The sequence below is a fragment of the Apodemus sylvaticus genome, chromosome 7 (genome assembly GCF_947179515.1).
Source record: "Apodemus sylvaticus chromosome 7, mApoSyl1.1, whole genome shotgun sequence".
NCBI lineage: Eukaryota > Metazoa > Chordata > Mammalia > Rodentia > Muridae > Apodemus > Apodemus sylvaticus.
Genome location: NC_067478.1, coordinates 101,114,981 through 101,141,996, shown reverse-complemented (window position 1 = coordinate 101,141,996; position 27,016 = coordinate 101,114,981). Strand labels below are relative to the sequence as shown.

At 39.0% G+C, this 27,016-nt stretch overlaps 1 protein-coding gene across 1 annotated transcript in view; it reads left to right on the top strand.

Annotated features, from left to right (window-relative positions):
- Window positions 1-27,016, top strand: part of Arhgap32 (Rho GTPase activating protein 32) — a 237,638-nt gene that overhangs the window by 70,043 nt on the left and 140,579 nt on the right. The window lies entirely within an intron of this gene.

Here is a 27,016-nt window from a genome sequence, read left to right as displayed (position 1 = left end):
GGGTGAAATTCTTTGTTTAGCTCTGTACCCTATTTTTAAATAGGGTTATTTGGTTTTCTGGGGTCTAACTTCTTGAGTTCTTTGTGTATATTGGATATTAGCCCTCTGTCAGATGTAGGGTTGGTGAAGATCTTTTCCCAATTTGTTGGTTGCCAATTTGTCTTTTTGATGGTGTCCTTTGCCTTACAGAAACTTTGTAATTTTATGAGGACCGATGTCCTCAAGGGTCTTCCCCAGTTTCTTTTCTATTAGCTTCAGAGTGTCTGGCTTTATGTGGAGGTCCTTGATCCATTTGGAGTTGAGCTTAGTACAAGGAGATAAGGATGGATCAATTCGCATTCTTCTGCATGTTGACGTCCAGTTGAACCAGCACCATTTGTTGAAAAGGCTATCTTTTTTCCATTGGATGTTTTCAGCCCCTTTGTCGAGGATCAAATGGCCATAGGTGTGTGGATTCATTTCTCGGTCTTCAATCCTATTCCATTGATCCGCCTGCCTTTCACTGTACCAATACTGTGCAGTTTTTAACACTATTTGCTCTGTAGTATTGCTTGAGGTCAGGGATACTGATTTCCCCAGAATTTCTTTTGTTGTTGAGAATAGTTTTAGCTATCCTGGGTTTTTTGTTATTCCATATGAATTTGAAAATTGCTCTTTCTAACTCTGTGAAGAACTGAGTTGGGATTTTGATGGGTATTCCGTTGAATCTGTATAATGCTTTTGGCAAAATAGCCATTTTAACTATATTAATCCTGCCAATCCATGAGCATGGAAGATTTTTCCATTTCCTTCTTCAGAGACTTGAAGTTCTTTCACTTACAGATCTTTCACTTGTTTAGTCAAAGTTACACCAAGGTAATCTTGTGCAACCTTGAAATTTCCACCACTAGATTTAATTAGTACATTGTCTTTAAAGTCATTCATAGTCTCAGAATATGTTAAAATGTAGGCAAATTCTTTGTCAGACTGTAACATGAATGGTCTCCAGTGGAGTTGACTTTGGTCTACCCATATTTTGGTCTGCCATAGACTCCCTTTCTGGGGTAAGTAGACCTGTGCATTACATTTCCCCAGGAAAAGTCTGTCACATAACAATATTATATGCATATGTGAATATTACATGAAACATTTTTAAAGTAGACAGCTGGTTTTGAAGAACACTTTTATTTATTTAAGATCAATTTATTTAGCACTTACTATGTTGTGATTACAGTGTCAAAACTGTTGACCATAGTGTCACACTTAACTCTTAGATTGTTCTTCTCAGGTTAGTGCTAGTAATCCAGTTTTTTACTAAGGGAATTGAGGCTTAAGTTAGTTTCTGCCCAAGACCACAGGGTGATAAGTAAGGTCCATATTTACCTTCTTTAATCTAATTACTTTGGTTCCTTTGTAAAGGTTTACACACACACACACACACACACACACACACACACACACACACATGTGAGTGTACACCTCTTGGCTTGAGTTTTTTTAAAACTTATAATTAAAGATATTAAAACTATTTTGAATTATGTGTATGTGTATGGGCATGTGCATATCTGGTGCCTGTAGTGACTGTAAAAATGCCATAGAGTTGAAATTACAGGCAGTTGTGAGCTTTTCATTGTGGATGCTAGAAACCAAACTTGGGTCCTCTGCAAGAGCATTGTGTACTGCATAGCCATCTGTTCCACCTCCTAGAGTATTTGTTATAGACAGGTCCTCACTCTGTGGGTCAGGCTGGCCTCGAACTTGCGGTGCTTCTCCTGCTTTTCTCTCCCCAGTACTAGGTTTGCAATTATAAATTAGTTCAGAATTTTCAGATATCAGAAATGGAGAATACTTTTGGATTTGCCATCTTTTTTTGAGTATATATTTTTAAGAAACATGAGAAGTCATGTCAGAATGCACTTCTTGGGAGTGATTCATGGTATATAAGTTTCAGAGCTTATGTGTACATAGTTTTAGAAGACAGTAGTTCTAGAAAGTACTTATAGAAGGGAGATCCTTTTATACCAAGCTTATAAAATCTGTAGATGAGAGTAGACTCAAAATAGTTTTAGATTTACCTAAAAATTTCAGAGATTCAAGAGAGTTCCTATGGAACTTCCCCACATCTAATATGACCTCTTATGATAATTAATATGGATGTATTGGAGAGAAAATGAGGGACTTGGAGAGGGGAACAGGAGTAGATATGACCACATTTCACTGTACATCTATATGATATTCTCAAAAATATTTTTTTGAAGATTGGTTTTGTAAAGTGAAAGGAAAATGATTCCTTAGTACCAGAACTATATAGATATTTCACCACTCTGTCTCAGTACTGTTTAGTTCCAGGATAGAAAGGATACTCACCCAGTTCCAAGGAACTTTGAATGGAGAGAAAAAATAAATGCTAACTGGAGCGTTCAATTAGTCACCTAGCGGGAAAGAAAACCCTATCATCGCAAGACTGAGAACAAGAGTCTCGGGGTTTGTGATGTCTGCATTGGGAGCTTCCTGTTCACGTCAGAGCTCCAGTTATGGGACAGGAGGAACTTTTCTTTTCACTTTTAAAAAAAACACTCTTGGGTCTTTGGGGACAAATTGTTGTAATTTAAGCTATATCAGTGTCACTTGTGGGTGGGGCCTAACTCAGCTCTAAGTTACACTTCTCTACCAACTTTTCCTAGTTGAATGCTTTCATGAGCCTGCCTCAGCTGATGAATGCTGTCACAACCCTATCCGTAGTATAACTGGAACATTCTAGATCGCAGTTGGAGTGAGTTAAGCAGCTTATTGAAATTAAATGCCATCTGGTCCTTAATGGTTTAACATATAATATATGTGTGTGCATATTTTTGTAATCCAGAAAGCAGTAACATTCTTATTGGGAAACAAAAACACTCAATTTGCATATAAAGAAGCAAATCTTATTTGTGTTATAAAATTTAATTTCAGTTTATATTTTGACCTGGCTTTCACATAGTTATCCACAAGAAGTATCACATTTTATTCCTCAAATTTTGTTTCATTAAACTGTACTGAAAATACAGTATAATTATAGGATCTATGTTTTTCACTTTACTTGAAATGGCAATGATGTCAGTGAGATACAGTGTAATCAAGAAATGTCCCCAAGGCTCTCAGCATGCTGTTCAGTGAAACGGGCTCCCTGAAAATGGGCAAATCATTGCCTCTTCAGTTAATCCAGAAATCAGTCTCTCTCTCTCTCTCTCTCTCTCTCTCTCTCTCCCCTGTCTGTCTCTCTGTCTCTCTCTCTCTGTATGTGCATGTGTGTGTGTGTGTGTACCCATGCACGCATGCACGCACACACGCACGCACGCACTTATGAGTACTTTTACATCACCATCCGGCAGTTTTCTTCCCTAGACTCTAACTACCTTAATGTTACTGATTTCAACAAAATTAAATTCAAATTACAATAAATTTCTCCTGAAGGTTTGAATGTTCAATAGGCTTGATACTCTCAGACAACTTGCTTTTAAGCTGCTGTTAGTGACAGGCCGTCTTGGAGTAGCTTTGAATCGGTTACTAAGGCGAGCACGCCAGCTTTTGCACTATTAATACTGAACATTTATTTCTCTTCTAATACAGTGGGATTTTTAGGCAACAGTTAAGATTTGTCCAGCTTAGGTAGCCGTGCTGTGACTGTACGTTCTTGTAGTGTATCATTTCTGGAGAGTTATTGTTAGACTTGTTTTATTATTATGTTCTTTGCCATTAAGGGGGGGGTAACAAATTCAATTTTGAATAATTTCTGCTCTTTTGAAACTTTGGTTTCATAAATTTCATGTTTTAGATGCAAATTTGCCATCCTTCTCTTGGCTTCATTTCTTTTTGTCATCTGTCATTTGGTTTGAAATGTGAGTGATTTGAAAATAGCAAGCTCCTATATGAATTTTAAGCTAATATTTTTAAAATCACACTAATCCTGAGAATTTACATTTGGAAGCCACAGGATAGATAGTTGTCATGTCAGGCTGTGTGAACAAGAAAACCAGCACACTGGGGAGTTCTTCTTTCTGTTTAGTCTTTAAAGAAGTCCATGTTAGTTTGTTATTGCTTGCAGGATCTATTGCAGTATTAACTTCTCTGGACTTAGACCGACCAATAGAAGGTAATATACTACAGTACCAGTTTTCTTGCTGGAGAATGGAACAGGGAAAAATGTAGTCCTTCTTGGCCAGACTGGGCCTGATGGGCTTGAAGGCCATGGGTATTTGTTTTATTGTCTTAAAATTCTGACACCATGAGTTCATGCAATTTATATAATTCAGGCTGCATGCTGAGGTAAGCAAACTGTCTTTGGTTTCTTGATTCCCAATAGTCATGTAATCTCTAAATTTAGCACGCCAGAATGGGTGATTCCTGATTTCCGACTATTTCATGTAGCAGGTCAGTCCATCCTAGTCTGTTAACTGTTTTTCTAGCCTTAGAAAGATTCTGAGTTTCTCTTCTGAAAGGATATTCTGTAGTTTGCATCGATTCTGTGTTGTTATTCTTAAACAGTGGGAACTAAACAGACAATGGCAGCAAACATGGATTGTTCATATTTGTGCAAGTATTGCCATTGTCTTTAGTTGACTGAGTGGGAGAATAGATACATTGTAGGTGGCTGTGAAGATAAAAGAACCCATTTAGATTATAAACCACATGGCATTTGAAACTTTTTATTGTCACAGGTCTTGAAGAACTGCCCATTTATACCTGGTAAAGCATTGTGAGAACAGGTTATCAATGGACACTATGTATGTATACATATTAGAAGAGAGAGTATGTGTGTGTATGTGTTTGTGGTATGTGTTTGTGGTGTGTGTGTGTGTGTGTGCATTGTGCACACATGTGGTTCCTGTTGATTTAATATTTGTTTTAGAAGACTGGTAGATAGCCAGAAAATATTAAGCTAAAGCAATCTTTGTAGCTTTTAAGAATTTATGATTTTGGGCAACACATGAGGCCTGGATGTTTTCAATTCTCATCACACTCTGTCTCTCTAAAAGGGGTGAACAAAAGTGAGTGGAGAAATGGAGGAGGCAGGGAATCTTCAGGAAAAAGAGACTGAAGAGCCCTGCTACCTGTCATACTGTGGGTGGATGGTTTCTGACTTAAACAGGTAAGTGATAGAAACTGGAAAAAGGTTAATGATCGTTAAAACATTAAATAACAAAGCTATTTACTGACTGGTGTTTCAGGGAGGAATTATCATTTCTCTAAAGCAGTGATATTATTTAAAAGGCTTTAGAATTCAAGCATTATGACCTAAGTTCAGTTTTTAGTACCCACTCTAAAAAACAAAGCCTGGTGTGACTGCGTGAGTGCATAATCCCAGCTCTGGCGAGGCAGGAACAGGCAAGGCAGGTCCCCTAGGACTCGCTGGCATTGCACGCTCCAGGCCAGTGAGAACCCACCTCCAAAAGCAACGTGGGTCACACCTGAAGAATGACCTTCAAGGTCTCCTCTGTACATATGTACACACACACACATACAGGTTTTTAAAAAGACATTTTGACTTATATAAGGATTAAGTGATATCTAGAATTTGCTTACAAACGACTTGGTGAGGCCAGTGGAAATTTCTCAGTTAATTAATTATCTAAAAATTTTATTGAATATACTTTGTGTGTGTGTGTGTGTGTGTGTGTGAGTGAGTGAGTGAGAGAGATAGGGAGAGAGAGAGAGGGAGAGAGGGAGAGAGGGAGAGAGGGAGAGTTGAATTCAAGGTATTAGCCTTGGCAGCAAGCACTTTTACCCACTGAGCCATCTTGTCAGCCCTTAGGAGGAGGAGGAGGAGGAGGAGGAGGAGGAGGAGGAAGAGGAGGAGGAGGAGGAGGAGGAGGAAGAACTGGAAGAGGAGGAGGTGGCGGTAGTGGTGGTCCTTCTCCTCCTCTTCATCATGATCATTATCCTCATCCTCAACTTCACGTGTGTGTATCTGTGAATGATGCAGTGCATGTGCTGTGGCGTACATGTGGAGAACACTTTGTAGAACTCTTCTGTTATCTTTACGAGGGTCTGGGGATAGAACTCAGGTAGCAAGGTTTGCACAGCAAATACTCTTAGCCATGCAGTCATCTTGCTGGCTCATAGTTAATTATTAAGGCTGAACACTAGGTAGCTATTTGTTTTTCATTATTTTATACTTTTTGATACCCTGATAATTTCCATAATAGAAGTCAAAATATTTCAATTGCGTGGTATCTGAGTACATACTAATGACTAAAGAGCACAGTGATCGCTAGCAGCAAACCTAGAGTATAGCGATCGCTATGAGGGCTAATATCAAACCTAGCATCAGATTACCGTCTAGCATGAACAAATGAAGTGTGAAGTTAATTTTGACTCCTGATCTAAAGGAATTAGCATTTGAGTGACTCTGGCAGCAGTACAGTGCCATGTTGAGTAACATTTTATCTAATAATGACTTGAGAGCACAGAGCAGCAGGAGTAGTGGTGCGGGCAGTTGGGTGATGCTGAGGAGAAGCTGAAAAGCGTTCATGTAACGTGACCTAAGAGAGGAGAAACAGGGAGCTGATGTCACCAAATTCAATCTAACTTTACTTACTGTGGAAAATGTAAAAGTATCAAAAATATGTAAAAGAGTGGCAAACACATCCATTTCAGCTTCTGTAGTTCTATATATGTAGAAGCTCTCTTTGCGTTGCTTGGTACTCTCTGCGGTTTCCAGGGGCCACTGGGTGTCTTGGGGTGTATCTCCTGGGAATAGGGGAGAGTGCTGTCCTTTCTTTGTGACCCTTGGTGTGAATGTGAGGATGGCAGGAAATTAGCTTCTGAAGTGATTGTTCAATTGCTATCTTTCACATATTACTTGCTTTTATATCTCTGTGACACAATAAATAACTCATACATGCAACTTAGGGGAGTAACTTTTACTGCAGCTCATGGTTTCAGCCACCACAGAGGGGAGGGCGTGACAGAGCAGCACACTTCGCTGTGGCAGGGTTGTGTGGCAGAGGCTCTGCATTTCATGGCAGGCCAGAAACCAACGGCACAATCCTGAGGACACTCGGTTTTAAAGGTCCCTAATGACTGACTTCTGACAAGCAGGCCCCACCTCCCAAAGGTTCTACACCCTCCCAAATAGTGCTACCAGCAAGGGGACATGGCAGAGCCCACCCAGAGCGGTCCATAGTTATTAAAGAGACTCAGGGAGTACGAAAACAACCTACTAACTTAGTTCAGACTGTGTATGCTCATTACTACTAAGTCACTTACTCTCTTGTAAAATGATGACACGTTTACGGACAAGGTTTGTTTTTAGTCAGAGATTTAACAGATTGAAATGTATTCTCTGTTCAATGTCAGTCTCAGGAATGAAAGATTTTGTGGTTGCAGTGATGATGGCTGTCATTTATGGAGGTTCTTGGCTATTCTGTGCCATGTGATGGTTTTATTACACATAGTGCTTTGTACATTGACTTTACATGCTTCCTATTTCTATGTTAAGATTACCAAACTGAAACTCAATTTAACTCAACCAAGTCACACCCTTTGTAAAGCTCACAGTTAAACACTGAGTTCAGTTGTATTGTGATTAACTCCCTGATCGTGTATATAGATTTTGAAATTGAACATATTTTAAAAGCATGTATTTATGCATTTCTGCAAAAGGGGTGTTCATATCTTCAGGTGGCATTTTAAAGAAAAGGAATTAATTAATTTGGATGATTGAAGTTACATTGTTATTGTATTTAATGATACAAAGTATGTTTCAGCATAAAAATCATAAGTTTTCTAGTCAGCAGGACCTGTTCTGTTTTAAAGTGTCCAGAGAAGGTCATTTTAATTCTTCAATTTTTATATTTTTGTGATTGAATTTGCTCTGGTAGTCTTAACACTGTTTGACCTGTACATATGACCTTGAATGGGCCCGTGAACCATGAATAATCTCCAATAAGGTTAGGAATTGTGTTCAGAGTTAATTATTTTAGAACAAGGAATATGTACAAAAATTCAGAGGTAGATATGATGATACCTATCTTTAATCCAAATACTTGAGAGACAGAGACAGGAGAATCTCTGAGCTTAAGGTCAGCCTGGTCTACACATTGAAAAAAAATGAAAGATTTAAATAATGTTACATTTAGAATGTATTCTGAGCCAATATAAAAAAAGATGATATTTATACATTTTATATTACACTTAGATTGTTAGAAAACTTTCAGTTATTAGAAACAGAAGAATTCTTGTGTAACTTTGCCTTGTGTTATAATTATTTGATACAGCATTATTACTTAGCCATGTGCTATCTCCATTTGTTGCAGGAGATTTAATCACACTGTGAACCCACCTTGTGTTATTTCCTGAAAAATTCTGTTTTTAGTTGTGGTGTGGTCAGCACGTCAGCACTTTGCATACTTCTTCAATCCCAAACAATGTGGGTAAAGTTAGTTTGTAGAAGGAAGTTCCCATGTTCGAAAGTGATGTCTAATTGAGTGGCAGACAAAGTGATGAATCAGAAAGATTTGACAGAATAGGATCTGCCCAACTCAGAAGAGGAGAGGGAAAGAGAGGCAGAGAAGAAGGAAGAAGGCAGAACTGGGAGACAGGTTGAAGAGAAAACAAGCTGCTAGCACAGGTGAAGACAGTATGAGCCAGAGAATGAGGGGGCTCCGAAGATCTGAACACAACAGATTGCCAGACTTAGCTTGAGGCCAGACAGAGCAAAAAAGTCAGATGTCAAGAGAGAAGCCAGGTTGAATCATTCAGCCAGGAGAGGAGTTTGAGTCAGAGTAACTGAGTTCAACCATTTAGCTGGAGTTTAAATGGAGGGAAAAACCCCTCTGATATTAGGTCAGAGCTGTCCTTGGAGGTCTACTTGGTGCCTGTGGGATAAAGACAGTCTCTGAGGCAGGCTTATCTGGGCTTGGAATTCTTAAATTGGAGAAGGACCCAAATAGGCAGTTTCTAGAGTGGTTTTACATAAGCCAGCTGCCATTGTCTTGTGTGTAAAACCATCCACAGTTTACTTCATATTTAAAGGATTTGCAGAAGTGAGGAAGATCAGCTGTGATGCGAACACGCAAAGGAAGGGTTAGAAGGAAAAGTCATTAGGAGGAATGAGAATTGTTTAGAAATAAGAGAGGACTAAATCCTGCCTGAAAGAAGTGTGTAGAAACACAGTTGTCTCTTAAGGGACACACAATATGAAATTTGCTCGTTGTTTTGCAAGGACAATGTAATGTATAATATAAAGTATTGCATAATATAATGAAAAGCTCATTCTTTTTTATTTTTCTTGTTTTCTTTTCTGGAGGCAAGGCTGTTGGGTAGATGCCCTTAGTGGGAGTTCTGAGCATCTGTCCAGATGCCTTTCCCTGAACCTGCATGTGGATCTGTATGTGCTGTTCTACCCTTTGCCTCTTTATTCTCTGCCTTCATCTTATTCCTGTTCACTTGTTCCCATTGTGATCATGGGGCAGCTGCTTTGTCCCCTCAGCTATGTATGTAGCATTGCTGTCCCTGGCTTTTCAGTGAGATAATTATGTAATTCAAGGCTAAGCAACAATTAGGTGCTGGTTTGGATGTTCTCTTTTGCTACTATAAAGTGCATTACAATGGTGTTTCTGCTTATCTCCAATATCTACCTGTAAGACCGCTGGGCTAAGGAGTTTCCTATTTTTGTCTTTTGATGGGTTTTGCCAAGTCTCCCTGCATAGAGATTGTATCTGTTTAAACTCTGACCCACATGCGTATTGATTTTCCCTTAACATCTTTCAGTTTGTTAAGAGCTTTACTTTTTTTTTGAAATTAGAATATAATTACATCATTTTCCCCTTCTTTTCTTCCTTCTTGTCCTTCCTTTGTCCCCTCTTGCTCTCTGAAGTTCATGACCTTTTTCTTTAATCACACACACACACACGATTTCAGGGCTTACCACTTGGTATTAGATAAGCAGTAAGCAGTTTGGGAGCTCTTCCTAGGGAAGGCTAGTTCTCCTCCCCCCCCCCCCCCCCCATCACTTAGTTGCCTGTAGTTCTTTGTTTAGGCTCAGAGTCCCCATGAGGTTTCTCCTTTCCATGTTAGGACGTTGTAGTGTTATCCTTGATTAGGCCTCATATAGGCAATCATGTTGATGAAACTTCACGGGTCTAGCATCTCTGACATTTTAGAAGACATAATCTCACAGCAAACTTCTTGTTCCTCTGTCTCCTACTGCCTTTGGACTCCTCCTCCATTATGATTCCTGAGCCTTAGGGATCCATCCATTGGGGCTGGGCACCATATAATCCCTTGTTCTATGTTTTGGTTGGTTGTGGTTTTCTGTATCAATCTCTATTGTAGAGAGACTTTTTTTTTTTTAATGAGAGATGAGACCTGTCAGGATAAGGATAAATATTTAGAATGTACTTAGGAGCTATGCTGGTTTAGTAAAGTTGTGGTTGTAGGTTCCCCTCAAAGATCCATGACATCACTAGCCTGAAGTAGGTAGATTTCCAGTGCCAGGCATGATTTCTCTCTTGTTGAGTAGGTCTTAAGTCCAGTTAGAAAGTTATGACTGCTAAGGTATGTTTGCACTGTTAGGAATATTGTGCCATGCTGGTCCTTGTTGAGGTTCATAGACACAGCTCACAAGGGTTAATGGATGTTTTTCTTCTTTGGAAGCTTGCATGATATCTTTTGGTATTAAAACTAGTCCTCAGGGAGAAGGTTTTCAGGTCTAGTTGTAATTGTCCAGGTCCTGTGTCTAAAATATGTGGCATGTTCAGCAATAGAGATCTCCCTTCCGCTTCTGGGAGGCAACCAAAGGCAGTATCAATAGCCTATCGTATTTTGGGGGGAATCTTTTGGATTCCCCATATCCACTTTTAAGGGTGTTCTCATGCTACGTGTAGGAATTTTTGTTAAATTATGCCCCAACAGTTTCACTCTGGAGTCAAGGATAGGTCGGAACACATACTAGTCTGTCTGCCTCTGCCTTCTGAGTGCTGGGATTAAAGGTATGTACCACCATACCTGGCTTATTAAAAACATTTAAAAACTTTGCTTATGTGCAAAAATGAAAAAAAATATTTTTGTGAGTCCTCCCATTTCTGTGTTAGTTAAGTACATTTTCTTATGTAATAAGGTCATCTTGTAGGTTTCTCTGGTTATTATCCTTTTTACCAATTTATCTTCTGTACTATTGGATCATTTAAGTAATTAATCATCTGTGATATGCTTTTTTACCTTCTCATTTTACATTTTGGCTGTTTTTACATTTTGTTATTATTGTTATAGAACATATAAGCACATTTCTCTCTCCTCACCTCTCTCCCTCCTTTCCTCTCTCCTTCCCTCCCTCCCTCCCTCCCCTCCCTCCTATCCCTGTGTGTGTTTGTTTGTTTGTGCACACATTCATGTATATATGTGGTCATTATTGTGTTCATGTGTGGAGGCCAGTGTTTGATATTATGATGTCTGACTTTGTTACTGTCCAATCTTATTTTTTGAGACAGAATCTTTTCACTGAACTTGGAGTTTGAAGTTCGGGCTTGACAGAGAGGCCAGGACTTACTTATTTCTGCTCATAATGCTGGATTTTACAGACATGTGTAACCATACTCGTTTTAAAGTTTTAAGGAAAAAATTGTGAGTATGGGTGTTTTGCTTGCATATATGTTGGTTGCCATGTGTGTGACTTGGTGCCTAAGGAGGCCAGAGAGCCCTCAGACAGCTCTGTGCTTCCATGTGGGTGCTGAGAATTGAAGCTGGGCCTCTGTAAGTGTTACCAGTATTCTCAACTGGTCAGTCAAGTCTTCAGCCCCACAGATGGCTTCCTATGTGGGTTCTGGGAGATCCAATCTTAGATCTTTATATTTCTGTAGAAGGCATTTTATCTACTCAGCCATCTCAAGCTGGATGCAAATATTTTTATATAATAAGGTTTATCCGTGTTTTGTAATTTTTGTGGCTTTATAAAATTTGTTAGAACTCTATCAAATTATAATGAGGACTTTTCTCCTATAATAGGGTTGTGAGGAGCTTTCCCAGGGTATTCTGTGATTTAATTCTTAGATTTAAATCTTTGGTTTCTTGGGCATTTATTTTAATGTACAGAATGAGGAAGAAATTTAATATACATCCTCAGGATCTTTGTTAGATGATAAGATATGTGTTAGGATTTGTTTGGTCCTCTCATTTTGAGGTGTTGACAGAGATTGGAATTTACTAGGATTTGTCTCAGGTAGAAACTCAGTATGTTGCCAGTTGTTTTTATGTAAAATGCCAGGGAATTTTTCCAAATCCCTACTGTCAGAAACAATTGGTTTTCTAAACTTGTTTTCAGATTTGCCAACAAATTGTAGTTTCTCACAGGAGACTAACTCTCTGTCAATTTTCAAAGCTGCAGGATTAAATTAGCCTGTATTCTAAAAGTTTCGTGAAGAGAAATGTATTGTATAAGCCAAGTCATCAGAAGTTCATTTTCCATGCTTTCAAGTGAGGAAACTCAAGAGTGGCTCTTGGATGGTGTTGTGTTGTGTCTTGTCGTTCCTTTTCTTATTTGTTCGTTCGTTCATTAGTTCGTTCGTTCATTCATTCATTCATTCATTCATTCATTCATTTTCCCACTCTGTGTGGATCTGAGTGTAAAACTCAGGCTCCGTATTTTCTGCTGCTGGGAAGGAGACTAGTGCCCAGGACTGCAGGACACATCTGGGGGTTGTGAAAGCTTTTGTCTTGTGTACAGTGTCGCTTGGACATATTTCCTAGCAAGCTGTTTCACCATCATGGACCTCTCCAGTGTCAATGTATACACATGTTTTGTGTTTTAATTTTCTATAATAATTATCAATGCCTTTCAACTTTAGACACCTTGTCTTGTTTCTTTGATGGGCCATGGTCTTGCTCTTTTTTTTTTTTTGTCTTAATCTGACTGCTTGAGCAAAGGTAGTAGCAGTTATCTCTGAGGGGAAGGAAAAATATGTAACAGAAGAAGACAGGAAGTCTGGCGGGTTCCTAGACAATGCATATCTTCCCTGTTGATGGTGATCTTCCCTCACTGTGGAGTGTGTCACTGCCTTGCATGGTGCTGAGCACAGGACACTGGTGTGTGGAATTATCCTTTCTAGTTTTCTGTTTGTCCTTTAAAAGGCTGAGATACAAGCAGGAGTCTGCTTTTTGAAAATACCTATTACCTGGAAACTTGAGATAAGAAAAATAGTTATTAAAAGTGGATAATTAGTGAAAGATCACCCTGATTATGGCTCTGGTTTTATTATGTAGGTCATGGAGCCTGAGGCAGTGGGAGGGTCTAAGGTATGACAGGTGCACAGTCATATGCAGTGAGTGTGTGCCTGGGGTTTCCTGTCTGTAGTCCCAGCTGTAACGAAACCAGCACCATCACCTGCCAGTGCTATGGCAGCCAAGGTCCTGAGTGTGCATCAGCAGAGCTAACCCACCTGCACACCACGCTGCGTCGTGTCCCATGCTGTGAGGATCTCACAAGACAAACAAGATGGAGACAGAAAGTGAGAATAGCTCTTTGGGGGATGACAGTGTGTTTTGGCTGGACTCTGAAGGGGTGACCCAGCTGACTGATGGTGAAGAGGAAGAAAGGGAAGAGAGTTTCAGGTAAACTGGAGTTGTCTTCTCCACCCTTTGTTCATCTGTTCTCTGCTCTTCTGTCCTCTGTTTCAGTCCTTTTCTCAGTAAGACTTCTCTCTGGGCCTGTTTGGGGTGGAAGAGGGCAGCTTTTCCTTTGGCTGTAGCATTCTTCATTCCACAACCTGCCCTGAGCTTGTAAAATGTATTTTCAATTACTTGTTTCAACACCAGGAAGAGAAGGCGTTAGACAGGTTTTGTAGTAGCATTTCAGGAATTTCAAGTACAGACTCATAATGAACGAACTGCTACCCTTTTCTGTGTCTGATTTTTATCTTAATAGATTTGATCTGAATTTGCATCTAAAGATTATTTCACCGTTTCCTTGGACTGTGTTCTGAAATGTATGTCTGTGGACAGCCCTTTGCATTTATGCATACATATAAAACATTAAATTTAATTTAATGAATTTAATTGATTAAATTTAAGTCAGTTATTTTGTGGCTTTGATTCTCATTTTTACCCACTTTTTTATTCTAAGTCTTTTGGGCTTTGGAATTTCTGGTAGCTATTTAATACTTGGAAGTTTTTAAGAGGATGCCTCCTGTTTGAGAGTTCTGTGGCTTCTGTTAAAGAAAGAGATCTTGTTTGAAGGAGGAAACTGACAGTATTTAAGTTTGTTATATTATTACAGAATTTAGGAAGCCTTTTCTGTTTCACTCAGGGCTAGGGACTTAACACACTTGTAGACACTTAAAAAAATCTTTATGCTGGGCAGTGGTGCCTCACACCTTTAATTCTAGCACTGGAGGCAGAGGCAGGAGAAATCTCTGTAGGTTTGAAGTCAGCCTCATCTATAGAGTGAGTTCCAGGATAGCCAGGCACACAGAGAAACCCTGTCTCAAAAAACAAAGCGAAACAAATGTCAGTGAAATTTGAAGTTTGAACTACATACACACACTACTACCCACATAGGCAATTAGATATCTTTGTAATTTTACCTGAGTCCTTAGGCAGGTGAGCATATCATTTTATCAGATACAGTCTTCATGTTTAATATTCAAAACTAGCAGTTATATTCTCCCTTCCCACTGTATGTGTATGTGTGTCTCCCAAGTTAGAGGACTTCTCTCTCTCTCTCTCTCTCTCTCTCTCTCTCTCTCTCTCTCTCTCCTTCTTTCTTTCTTTCTTTCTTTCTTTCTTTCTTTCTTTCTTTCTTTCTTTCTTTCTTTCTTTCTTTCTCTCTTTCTTTCTTTCTTTCTTTCTTTCTTTCTTTCTGGATTTCTTTATTTAGAATTTATTTTAAAGACTTAGTTAAGGAATGGAGTGATTGAGTATTAGGAACTTTTGGTAGATCATATTGAATTTGTTACTCAAGGGTTAAAACAAATGAGACTTATTTTTTAATGATGAGATTATGCAAATGAACATTTATTAGTATATCATTCTTTTTGTTTCTTTTTTCCCTCCTATAATTTTATTTAGCTTTCCAGATTTGCATAAGCTTCATCTCTCTCAAGTATGCTGATGTTACACATAACCACTGGTTTTTGTTATAATCTTTGTGTCTTCCTTACCAGTCTATGTTTGGTTTGGTTTGTATTAAAACTGACCTGATTACAATTGTGTTAGTTTCTTTGTGGTATATGTCAAAGGAAGAAACAACTTGTGTCTGACTTTATTGGTATTTTACAGTATGTTAGATACTCTAATCTTAGATTTATTCTTAAGCAGTGGGAGCTTCCCTTAAGATTTTTTTCTCTTCTGATCTGTAAGGCTGAGTCCTAGTCTTGAGTACTGACGGCATAGTCAAGTGAGAAACGGAGTCGTTTGTAGGCACTGTTGTAGGAAACCGTGAAACCCTAGGGAGTTTGTTCTTGTTTGTAGTTGTATATCCAATCTGAATAGCACCTTAAATCTTCCAATGGCCTTTGGATTTATTTACAAATTCCAGACAAAGCTGTAGGTAAGGTCCCATTCACACGGTGTTCCTCACCCTATTCATCAGGAAGGCATGAGGAAACAAGGCAGCACAGGCTTTCACAACATCCGCAGCATGGTCCTGCTGAAACGCCAGGCAGAAAAATGTGTGTGGGTGTGGACGGGGAAGGGTTGGGTTAAATGCAGCTCTGACTTTGGAGAGCTCAGTAATAGACTCTGTGCTGTATGAGAGCTATTTTAAAAATCAGTTTTATAATTAAATGTATACCAAAGTTTTAATTTGTTTCTCTAAAATCTGCACTGGTTCATCTAAAGCAAAACTGCTGTCTTGGTTTCAACCCCCATCTATGTTTGTCTGTCTCTCTGTCCCTGTCTGTCTCCTGAAAAGATGAAGGGGGGAGATGGTAATTAGTTTTTCTCATGTTAGGTGTTAAATTTATTTTTTAAGGAATGGCATCATGTCTCTTGAAGGGTCCTGAATGGAAGAGCTAATCTTATCCAAAATGTGGGTTCCTGGCTGCTCCAGCCACCTTCTGTGTTACTGAAGGCATTGTATACTTTGAGAGAAGAGCAGATGTCTGACTCTTAGCTTTTGCAGTATTAGCCTTTGTTTTTGGACCTGTTGGGAGGAGACACACTTTTTCTGGTAGCACTTGTGGGATCTGCTCACTCTCTACATGTCAGATCCAAGGGTCATTGACTCCGGTCTCCTCTGATTTCTCATTCGTGCTGTGCAGTTGATATTGTGTGCTCTATCTGTCTTGTTACTCTGGGCAGTGGTCCTTAGAGTCCTCAAAATAGGATTGTCTTTAGCTATAAACATTCCTGTATAAAGAATGATCTTTAGATCATTAAAAGAACCCTTCTGAAAATGGGAAGGGAACTACAACCCAGAAAAAGAAAATGTAAATGTTTAAACCTGTCAGGAAAGAGAAACTTTATTTAGGAGTTGTTACATGAAGTATATTGGCTAAATATATAGAGTATGTCTGTTAACTGCATAAAAGAGTATAAAATATAATTTAAAAATTTTTTTCAGATGAGGATTTGACTTAGATCTACTTAGTTCACGTTATTTATCATGAAAGATTTGAGCACAAGTATAATGACTGAAAGACTTTCATAGTAGAAAATACTTGTGTGGCGCTATGTGCTACTCTCTACTTGGGCAGTAATTTTCCTGAAGAACTACCCTTTTAACATTTCTTCAAGGTGTTTCTCTGCATCAGTGATTTTTAGATATGTTGCTAACACTAAAGTGGAGCCAGGAACTACTGTTTTAAGTCTCCCTCTTCAAGATGTGAGTTCTAGGGGACTTAGAAATAGGCTCTAAATTGTTGGCCTTCGGAACTAGAAATGTCTTTAACAGACTCTTGAGCTGGGTGTGGAGGCACAGGCCTTTCAAAATCTGATCATGTAAGAGACTATGGCAAGAGGACTGTGAGGTAGAGGCTATTTTGAGCTACGTTGTACTGTCTCAAGAAGTTTTTTTACTTTGTTTTTTTTGTTTTTTTTTTTTTTGTTTTTCTTTTTTAAGTTTAGTCTTTCTCCCATTTCACTTTACTGGTAGGTAGACAATCTGGTAGGTAGAACATATAATTTGAAACAGTTTCAGGAATGTTAAAGTATATAATTAATTTCTTAAAATTTATATACCTTTAACCTACAGATGATGCCTGAGTCTCTCTCTCTCAAACACTTTGACTTATATCTACATTCAAGACCTCTGATTTTTAAATGAGAAGAGGAACTTCTTACTGTACTGAGGAGAGTAGTTTGGTGAACACACCTTACTGGGAGGCCGTGGAAGGGAGGGTGCACTCTGTTGCTTGTAAGCACATGGAACGTGTTTTCCGCGTGCATGCTTGGTGTGCTGGTTGCTTTATTCCGTCTCTGCCTTGCTTGGACTGCTGCTGTACTGTTCAGCTGGCTGGGCAGTGGTGCTTCCTTACTTCAGTGGGCTTACTTTTCTTTTGCATTAGAATGATTTACTTTAATAGCTAGGAGATACTGATTTTATTCTGATTTTATTATTCTTGACATTTTGTTTTCTGAAGTTCTTGATTTTGAGATTTACCAGTTTTTATGAACTTGGAGGGATGGAGAGAATATACTAACACTTAACCATTAATGTAATTATAGCTTCACACTCATGTCAATTGCATACTCTACAACTTCACATGGGCATCTCACTTTTAATGTCTCATATAAAAAGCTCAAATGTCTGTATCTTGCAAGAAAGAGTTATCTTATTGCTTTGGAGCTTAGTTTGGTCCTCAAAATATTCATTTTAATAGTAAGCACAGTCTTTCTTGAGTATACTCCTATCAGTGTTAAAATAATAACCATGAGAGAGTGTGAAGTAAGCATTCCTAATCTCAGAAAATCGTATGCAATGTTGGAACTTAGCCATTATTCAGTCATTATGATTTGTTAGAACTTTGTTCTAACCTCAAGACATGCTAGTGCAAGACTTTCTTGGTATTTCAATAATTAAGCCCTTTGGTTTGGTGCCCAAAGTAAGCTTTTCATAAGAAAGGCATACATTTGTCTGCATGAGGATTTTGATGTTCAAAAGGCCTGAGAGCATAAACACTGTGTAAATAGTTTAAAAGTTCTTGATTTATTAAGTTGTTTATTTAAGTTAAAAATTATGCTAGCATGTGGGTCAGTGTCAGAATGTTTGTCTTGTATGCCTAGATCTAGGTTTATTATGAGGATATATGTGCCTATGCATGCATGCAAGCATGCATACACACACAGACACAGACACAGACACACACACACACACACACACACACACACACACACACACACACACAAACTCCTTTAGAAAAAGAAAATAAGATTTTCTCTAACTATTACATTTTTTGTGAACTCAAAGTTTTTCAGTTAATTGCACTTCTACACTTATTAAATTATTTCTTATATACTTAAACATTTACTCAGGAATGTAATACAGCCAACCTTTTGTTTTTTAAAGTGGAACACACCTTTTTATCCCAGCATCTTGACTTTGAGGGCAGATGAAGCTTCCCAGACACATCGGAAGTTCTGTTTCTCATTTGATCTCTTTCCAATCACTCATTTTCTTTTCTGTTCTCTCATTCAGTTATAATTATTTGAAGTAAATCTATTTCTTCTACCTAAGTGTTCTGTTTTTTTTCTGTCTTGGCTCTCTTCTTCCCCTCCCCTCCCCTCCCCTCCCCTCCCCCCTCCTCCCCTCCTCCCCTCCCCCCTCCTCCCCTCCTCCCCTCCTCCCCTCCTCCTCCCCTCCCCTCCTCCCCTCCTCCCCTCCCCCTCCTCCTCCTCTCCCCTCCTCCCCTCCTCCCCTCCTCCCCTCCTCCCCTCCTCCCCTCCTCCCCTCCTCCCCTCCTCCCCTCCTCCCCTCCTCCCCTCCTCCCCTCCTCCCCTCCTCCCCTCCCCTTTCATCTGCTCCCTTCCCCTCCTCCTCCCCTTCCCCTTTCTTTTCCCAGCTTGGTAAGGAAAGCTCTGTAGGAAACTTTTGCTTTCTGTTCTTTCAGTCTCATTTCTGCCTTAATTGAGACTGTGGTTTACCAATCAGGACTTTTGGTAAACCTGAAATTGATCGGTCTGATGATGTCATCAGCTATACCACTTTATGAAGGATTTGTTTCCTTTCTTTAATGAGTTTTCAAAGACTGGAACGAGGCATTTATTTCTTGGAATACACATAGTCTTAGAATACAAGGCACAGTGCAAAAGTTCCCCTCCTGCCCCGAACCCAAGGCCTTTAATAGGAAATGTCCCTGAAAGGCCTAGTGCTCGTCATGATGAATTTCTAGGGATATGGATGGCTAGAAAGTGGATCTTCCAGGAAAACTGGTCTGCTGTGTCTAGAGTGATTGATGTGGCAACATGTTCCAGTTTTCCTGTTTGTAAAATAGCTAATCATAGCATATGAGGCTATCAAATACCAGTAAGTTAGAAGATACAATTTAAGAAAAATTAATAAATTTAAAATATGCCCTAAATCAAACTAATCAAGACATATTTGTCTTTAAGACATATTTTAAATGATGACAGAATTATCGGCACAACACAAAACTTTACTGAAGAATATAAAAGAAGTGAGGAAAATAAGAACACACTTTGCTCAGAATAAAAGTATATAATACCATAAAGGTGTTAGTTCATTCTAATTTGTGAATTCAGTATATTAAAGTGCTTAATTTAGGTGAATCAATGTTGAAGCAAATTGAGTTGGGCTAGTAATTTAGTTATGGAATGATTTGGTTTTTTCAAGACTGGGTTTCTCTGTGCAGTTCTGGCTGTCCTGGGATTCATTATGTAGATCAGGCTGGCCTTGAACTCAAAGAGATCCACCTGTCTCTGTCTCCCAGTGCTGGGATTAAAGGTGTGTGCCAACACCACCCAGCCATGGAGTGATTTAGGAAAGAGAATATGGTAGATGATTTGGGCAAGTGAGTATTATGGAATAACTCCTCAGTAGTTGAGACTTGTAGTCCTGAGTTGTAAAGAAAAGGTGTATTGAGATAGGGTGAAAAGCCTACAGACATACACACAGTCGAGGAGAGATTTAGACGTGGTGCAGAGGCCCCAAGCCATTTGCACATACAGTCTATTTAGTAGCAGGGAGGAATGAGGACTGGGAATTTTTGTTGCGAAGACTGTAATGACTATTAAAATTAAATATCAGACATTTTCAGTTGGGAGTGAACAAAGCTTTAGAAAAATCTATATATCATTTTGAACAATACAGCTATCCATATTAGTATTAAAAGTTTTGTTTTTAAATTTCTTGGGGATTTTGGGTAGTTCAGATTTATTTAAGCATTATTTAATCTATATAAACTAGCCAGAACACAGCTTCTGATTTTTTTTTAGTATATGTGTATAGGTATTTTGCTTGGAGGTATGTCTGTGAACCCCATGTTTCAGGGCCTGTGGAAGTCAGATCCCCTGGAACTGGAATTACAAATTGTTGTTAGCTGCCACATGGGTCCTGGGAACTGAACCTGGATTTTCTGGAATATCTGACAATATTTATATTCTAGGATGTCAGGTTGTAGCTTTTCTCAGTTGTAAGTATGCAGACTACACAGGGTTCCCTGCCTCTCAGCCTCTTTTTTACTACTCCAGCCACAGTTGAAAGCAATGGAGATGCTCAGATTCACTATAGGCCATGTCTCAGAGCTGTTTTTTTTTTGTTTGTTTGTTTGTTTTTGTTTTTGTTTTTTTTTTAATTTCCTTTTTTTTTACTTTTTTTATTCGATATAATTTATTTACATTTCAAATGATTTCCCTTTTCTAGCCCCCCCACTCCCCGAAAGTCCCGTAAGCCCCCTTCTCTTCCCCTGTCCTCCCACCCACCCCTTCCCACTTCCCCGTTCTGGTGTTGCCGAATACTGTTTCACTGAGTCTTTCCAGAACCAGGGGCCACTCCTCCTTTCTTCTTGTATCTCATCTGATGTGTGGATTATGTTTTGGGTATTCCAGTTTTCTAGATTAATATCCACTTATTAGTGAGTGCATACCATGATTCACCTTTTGAGTCTGGGTTACCTCACTTAGTATGATATTCTCTAGCTCCATTCATTTGCCTAAGAATTTCATGAATTCATTGTTTCTAATGGCTGAATAGTACTCCATTGTGTAGATATACCACATTTTTTGCATCCACTCTTCTGTTGAGGGATACCTGGGTTCTTTCCAGCATCTGGCAATTATAAATAGGGCTGCTATGAACATAGTAGAGCATGTATCCTTATTATATGGTGGGGAGTCTTCTGGGTATATGCCCAGGAGTGGTATAGCAGGATCTTCTGGAAGTGAGGTGCTCAGTTTTCGGAGGAACCACCAGACTGCTTTTCAGAGTGGTTGTACCAATTTGCAACCCTACCAGCAGTGGAGGAGTGTTCCTCTTTCTCCACACCCTCTCCAACACCTGCTGTCTCCTGAATTTTTAATCTTAGCCATTATGACTGGTGTAAGATGAAATCTTAGGGTTGTTTTGATTTGCATTTCCCTAATGACTAATGAAGTTGAGCATTTTTTAAGATGCTTCTCCGCCATCCGAAGTTCTTTGGGTGAGAATTCTTTGTTTAACTCTGTACCCCATTTTTAATAGGGTTGTTTGGTTTTCTGGAGTCTAACTTCTTGAGTTCTTTATATATATTGGATATTAGCCCTCTATCTGATGTAGGATTGGTGAAGATCTTTTCCCAATTTGTTGGTTGCCGATTCTGAACAGAACACCAATAGCGTATGCTCTAAGAGCAAGAATTGACAAATGGGACCTCAGAGCTGTTTTTACCAGTGGGAGTGCCGCATATCCTTGTCTATATAGACAGAAACTGACTAAAAATCCAAAGTTACCCATTGTCTCTGACAGAGGACAGTTGTCTTGCCCCTCAAACTCTCCTATCTCCAAAGCATCAGAGAATGGTGAGACCCTAAGGTAGGTTCTGTTTCCGTAGGCACTAGTGGAGAATAACTTACTGGTTCAGCTGTAGTAGAATGAGGGCCAAACTTGGTGAAGGCTAAGAGAGAAATGATTGGGAAAAAGAGAAGAGAAAGAGAAAACGCTCCTGCTGCTGCTTGGAATAACTCACAGGACCAAGAAGAGGTCTCTGTATCAGAGTAGTCTCTGAGATGCTGGGCGGTGTATTACAGTATTATCTTCAGAGGGAGGATACCCAGACCTCTGGAAACTCAGAACTGTCTTGTGTGCAGTTTCAGAAGTCAGAAGCAAGAATCTGGTACAAATAGAGCATGTCTTAAAGATTTAAAGTTTTTCTCAGGAGAAGCAGCAAGGCAGTTGAGCAGACAGCTTTTCTGTTTAAGGGACTTTTTCATTTTGTTTGGATATACAGGCTCAAGACTGAGGATACATTGTAGAAACTTGTGAAAAATAGCTTTGGGTTCTTTAGATTCATAGTTAAAAATTCTTAACACTGTGATGTTCTGAAGCTGGGCTGGACTCAAACATGTGGAGAGCAAAACTTTTTATTAACAGAACAAGAGTCAATAATACATAGATGCCAAGGTTTTATGAAGTTGATTATTAGGAGACAGTATATATAAACACAAATTATATCTATTAATGTTATTATTTGATAGTTGGCCTTCATTTTATACTTTCATTCCAATATAACATACTTATAGCAAAGACTGCAGCTTGGTCCATTCTCTCTCTCTCTCTCTCTCTCTCTCTCTCTCTCTCTCTCTCTCACACACACACACACACACACACAATCCAGTCTAGCATTCCACAGTTCTTTTATCCCTCCCTTATGTTTACTTGGGTCATTGTAGATGAGTTGTGTTGCCAGAGATGTGTTTCTCAATCTTAGCATGAAAGCTTTCCCAATTCACCTTTAAGAATTATGTTAGCTGTGTTCTTTAGTCTTCCTTTGAAATTTATGATGGGCACTAAATGTTAATTGTTAGAATTGTTGGTGATTCCCGCCTTTCAGAGTGTGGTCAGTTTTATGGATAGACTTGAGATCTTAAGCTAGGTTAGTTACATGTCCATGCGCACACGTGAACATGCTTTTTGTTCTGGCATTCTGTTCATGGTATCTCTTCTGTCTCTTCCTTTTCTTGTAATGTCTTTGTCAGTTTTTGTTTAGTTGTATAAGCTTTAAGACTTGGTTGGATCACTGAATGGGTTTAGAGGTGTTTATTTTTATAATCTGGAAGAATATATGCATGCAAGAGTGTTATTATCCATGCTTTCAGTGCTGGAAATAACGCACCATTGCGTCCACATGAATTTCTTAGAGACTTAACTGTCTTCACAGCTATAAGACTAAGTTTTTGTCATTTTTTTTAAAGTGTTGGTGAATTATATGCTTCAGGCAATTGAAAATTTCATTTAGACTCTTATTACATTGAAATAGAATTGTTTCCAATGACCTCAGAATCTTTGCATTGCCCATTTGTGTTCCAGCCATGGTTAGCTCCCTCTTCGTTGTTCAGTGTGTTCTGTGTGCCCCTGCCGCCTCCATCTGCCTTCTTTAGGTCTCTAGATGTTGAAGAAGAATCAGGTTCTTTCTCATTTGTTTCTCTTTGTATATATGATTTATTCTTAATCCCCCTTTCTGAGTCTGATTTATTTAATCTAGCCTCAACATTGCTCTGTAGCTAAGGATGAATGTGTGTGTGTGTGTGTGTGTATATATATATATATATATATATATATATATATATATATATATATATGATCCTTCCAAAAGTATTTAGCAAAAGCAACATAAGGAATGAAGAGCTGGTCTTGACTCATAGTTCAAGGTTACATAGTTCACAGTGGGAGAGAAGTCATGAAGTAGGAGCTAAGGTGACTGTCACATTGCATCTACTGTCAGCAGTGCAGGTGCTAAGCTCACTTTCTCCTTTTCAGCAGGTGACACCTCAGGCCATAGAACGATACTGCCCATTTTAAATGTGTTTTCACAACTCAGTTAACCCACTTTAGAAACTCCCTCATAGACATGCCCAGAAGTACTTTTTTAAATATATTTTTATACTAATATAATATTTGTGTGTGCACACACACAGACACAGACAGACAGACAGACGCACGCATGCATGCACGCACGAGCGTCCCTCATGAAGCATTTCTGCTGCTATTGACTTTTTGAATATCTCTCCTTGTAGTCGGGCTGGCCTCAAAGTTACCTTGTAGCATAGGAGGGTCTTGACTTGGAAGTTCTGCTAATTTACAGCTGTAAATTCTACACCTATTGTTCTGGGGATCTTATATTTTCCACTGTTTCCATAGTTCTCAGATTTGTGCCCTTTCTTTCCTTTAGGTAAATTTATTTATTATTATGAGAATGACTTATTTTACCTTCTTTTTAAAATAGATACTTTTGAACGATAGAAGATTTTAGATTATGGTGTTCTTCCTTCATTACAATAATGAATCACACTCTTGCTTTCTTTTTTTGTCTTGTGAGTTTTGCTTCTTTGAAGTCAATTTGTCTTTTGAGTTTCTTGTAGGATTTTATTTTTAGTAGTTTGGCTTATGATACACCTAGTTTGTTTTTTTAAAGTTTTTGCTTGAGGGCCGGAGAGATGACTCAGTGGTTAAGAATACTGGCTGCTTTTCCAGAGGACCAGGTTCAAATCCCAGCAACCACATGGTGGCTCACAACAGTCTAACTCCGATCGCAGGGGATCTGATGCTTTTTGCAGCTTCTCCAGGCACAGCATGCACATGGTTGTTCACTCACACATACAGCAAAACCTCCACACGTAAACTCTGGCTTGAGATTTATAGAAATTCCTTGAGTTGGTAGCTTGATTGCTTTTATTTGTTTAAAAGGCTTTTCAGACATTGTTTTAAAATACTGGCCCGTTCCTTTCTCTTTTTCATCATTTACTGTTTTTAAGTCATCAGTTTGGAAAATAATGGAGACTTTACTTAATTAACTGTCTAATAAGGTTCATTGTTAAGTTAAACACATATAGTGAATTTCTTTTAAAAGAGTTTCAGACTATTTTTGTTCTACATTTATTTTCTTATTACACACACACACACACACACTTTTCATAGTGTGTAGGTCAGGGAACATAGTGTGTGTTCAGGAGTTGATTCTCTCCTTCCTCCGAGAGGGTTCTGGGGATCAGACTCAGGTATCAGGCATGGGGTAAGCACCTTTACCTACTGATCCATCTCTCCAGCCTGCATCTAATGAGTCTTTAATTGCAGATGTATTTCTTTAGTCTTAGAGTGAGCATTAGCCTTTCAGTACTCCAATTCCCTCTCGAAATCTTTACTTTTATCTATTTTTCTTTCATTTTATTCAACACATTAATCATAAATATTTTAAGCAACTTAATAAAAAATTAACCAAATGTTCTCACCAGCTTGTGTCTCTCTTTCCCTCTTGCTTGACTCCAGGCAAGTAATTGGCTATGATGTGGTTCATCTTGGAAAAGCCCATGTTTCTCATTTCTCTGTTTTTTCCTGTCACCTGCCATGCATCCTTTTATTTGACACATTCTAGGGACATTTCAGTTTTATTGTTTATCTACCTTGAAAACTCTTACACTTTTCAAGTGCATTTATTGATTTGCTGTCTATATATAGGCACATAGTACATGGGTCAGGGAGATAGAATTTGGATAGAATTTGAGGCATCAGGCTTGGTGGGAAGTTCCTTTTCCCATGTAGTCGTCTCGATGGCCCTTTATTCGCTATTTCTTGTTGGGCTAGGAGTGATGCTGCTTACAGATTTCTCTATCCAGAGCAGAATCCACAGATGGACCAATAAATGGACATACTGCCTTTTCTTTTTGATAATTTATAAATCTGAGTTAGCTAAGAGTTTGCCTTCATTTTTTTTTTTTTACTTTTTAAAGTTTGCCTTTTAGTATTTATTGGATATCATCTGATATAGATGAGAAATTTGCAAAGAATCTTGTTTTTATTTTTTTTAAACAGTATTTTCCCTAGCACTTCTGACCCTGTGTGGCTTCAGTATAACCTTAATGTTACTTCTTCTTCTTTGTGGCTCAGTTCCAAGGCATAGCAGTGCCATCTGTCCCTTCTGTCACTTCAGTATTGCTGGGCTGCACTCTCTGGCTCTGGCTCTGGCTCTGGCTCTGGCTCTGGCTGTCTCCCTCCCTCCCTCCCTCCCTCCCTCCCTCCCTTCTTCCCTCCCTCCCTCCCTCCCTATGTGTGTGTGTGTGTGTGTGTGTGTGTGTGTGTGTGTGTGTGTACATATTGTATTATCTAAAGCTTTATCAGTTTTGGTAAACTCAGCCTAAAACCTTTACCTAGTCAACCCACTCAAAATTGTAGTAGTATGCTAGGATATTTTTTCTATAATTGTTTGGAAAGAGCTCTCTAATGCCACAAGAAACACTAAATGCATAATTCATTTTATTGGGCTTCTTGGAAATCCTATGTTCCTTCAGCCATGTGCATTGATGTACTTGGGGTAGCATTCACGATTACTCTCACCAAAGGTGCTAGTTGGGTGTACTCTGTTCACATAAATTAGAACTAAAAGTTACTCATTTTTTCTCATCTTGAAGTTTCATATATGTACACACACACACACACACACACACACTCACACACACACACACACACACACACACACACACACACACACACCAGAATTGTATCTTCCTGTCATTCTCCCCCACTCTACCCCCACTCCATCCCCTTCTTGAGATGGTCTCTCAGTGACCCTGAAGCTCTTTAATGTAGCCAGGCTGGCCTGCCCATAAGCTCCTGGGACTCCCCAGGAGAGGGATTAGACTACAGGCCGGTTTTAAGTTGTTCACTGAGAATCTGTGCATCACAGCCTCATGCTTGTGAGGTCAGTACTACCGCCGGAGCCCACTCCCCATCATGAAGTTTTGCCAATGCTTAGCACAGTTCTGTAGGTTCTGTTTCAGGCTAAATGATTTCTGTAACAGATCATCTTCAAGGTTCGCATTATGTTGAATAGCTCTAATCAGGCCTTGTATAATAATTACTACACTTATTTTCTGGAGTAAGAAGCAGGTGTTTGGTGGATCATATCTCTAGAAGCCA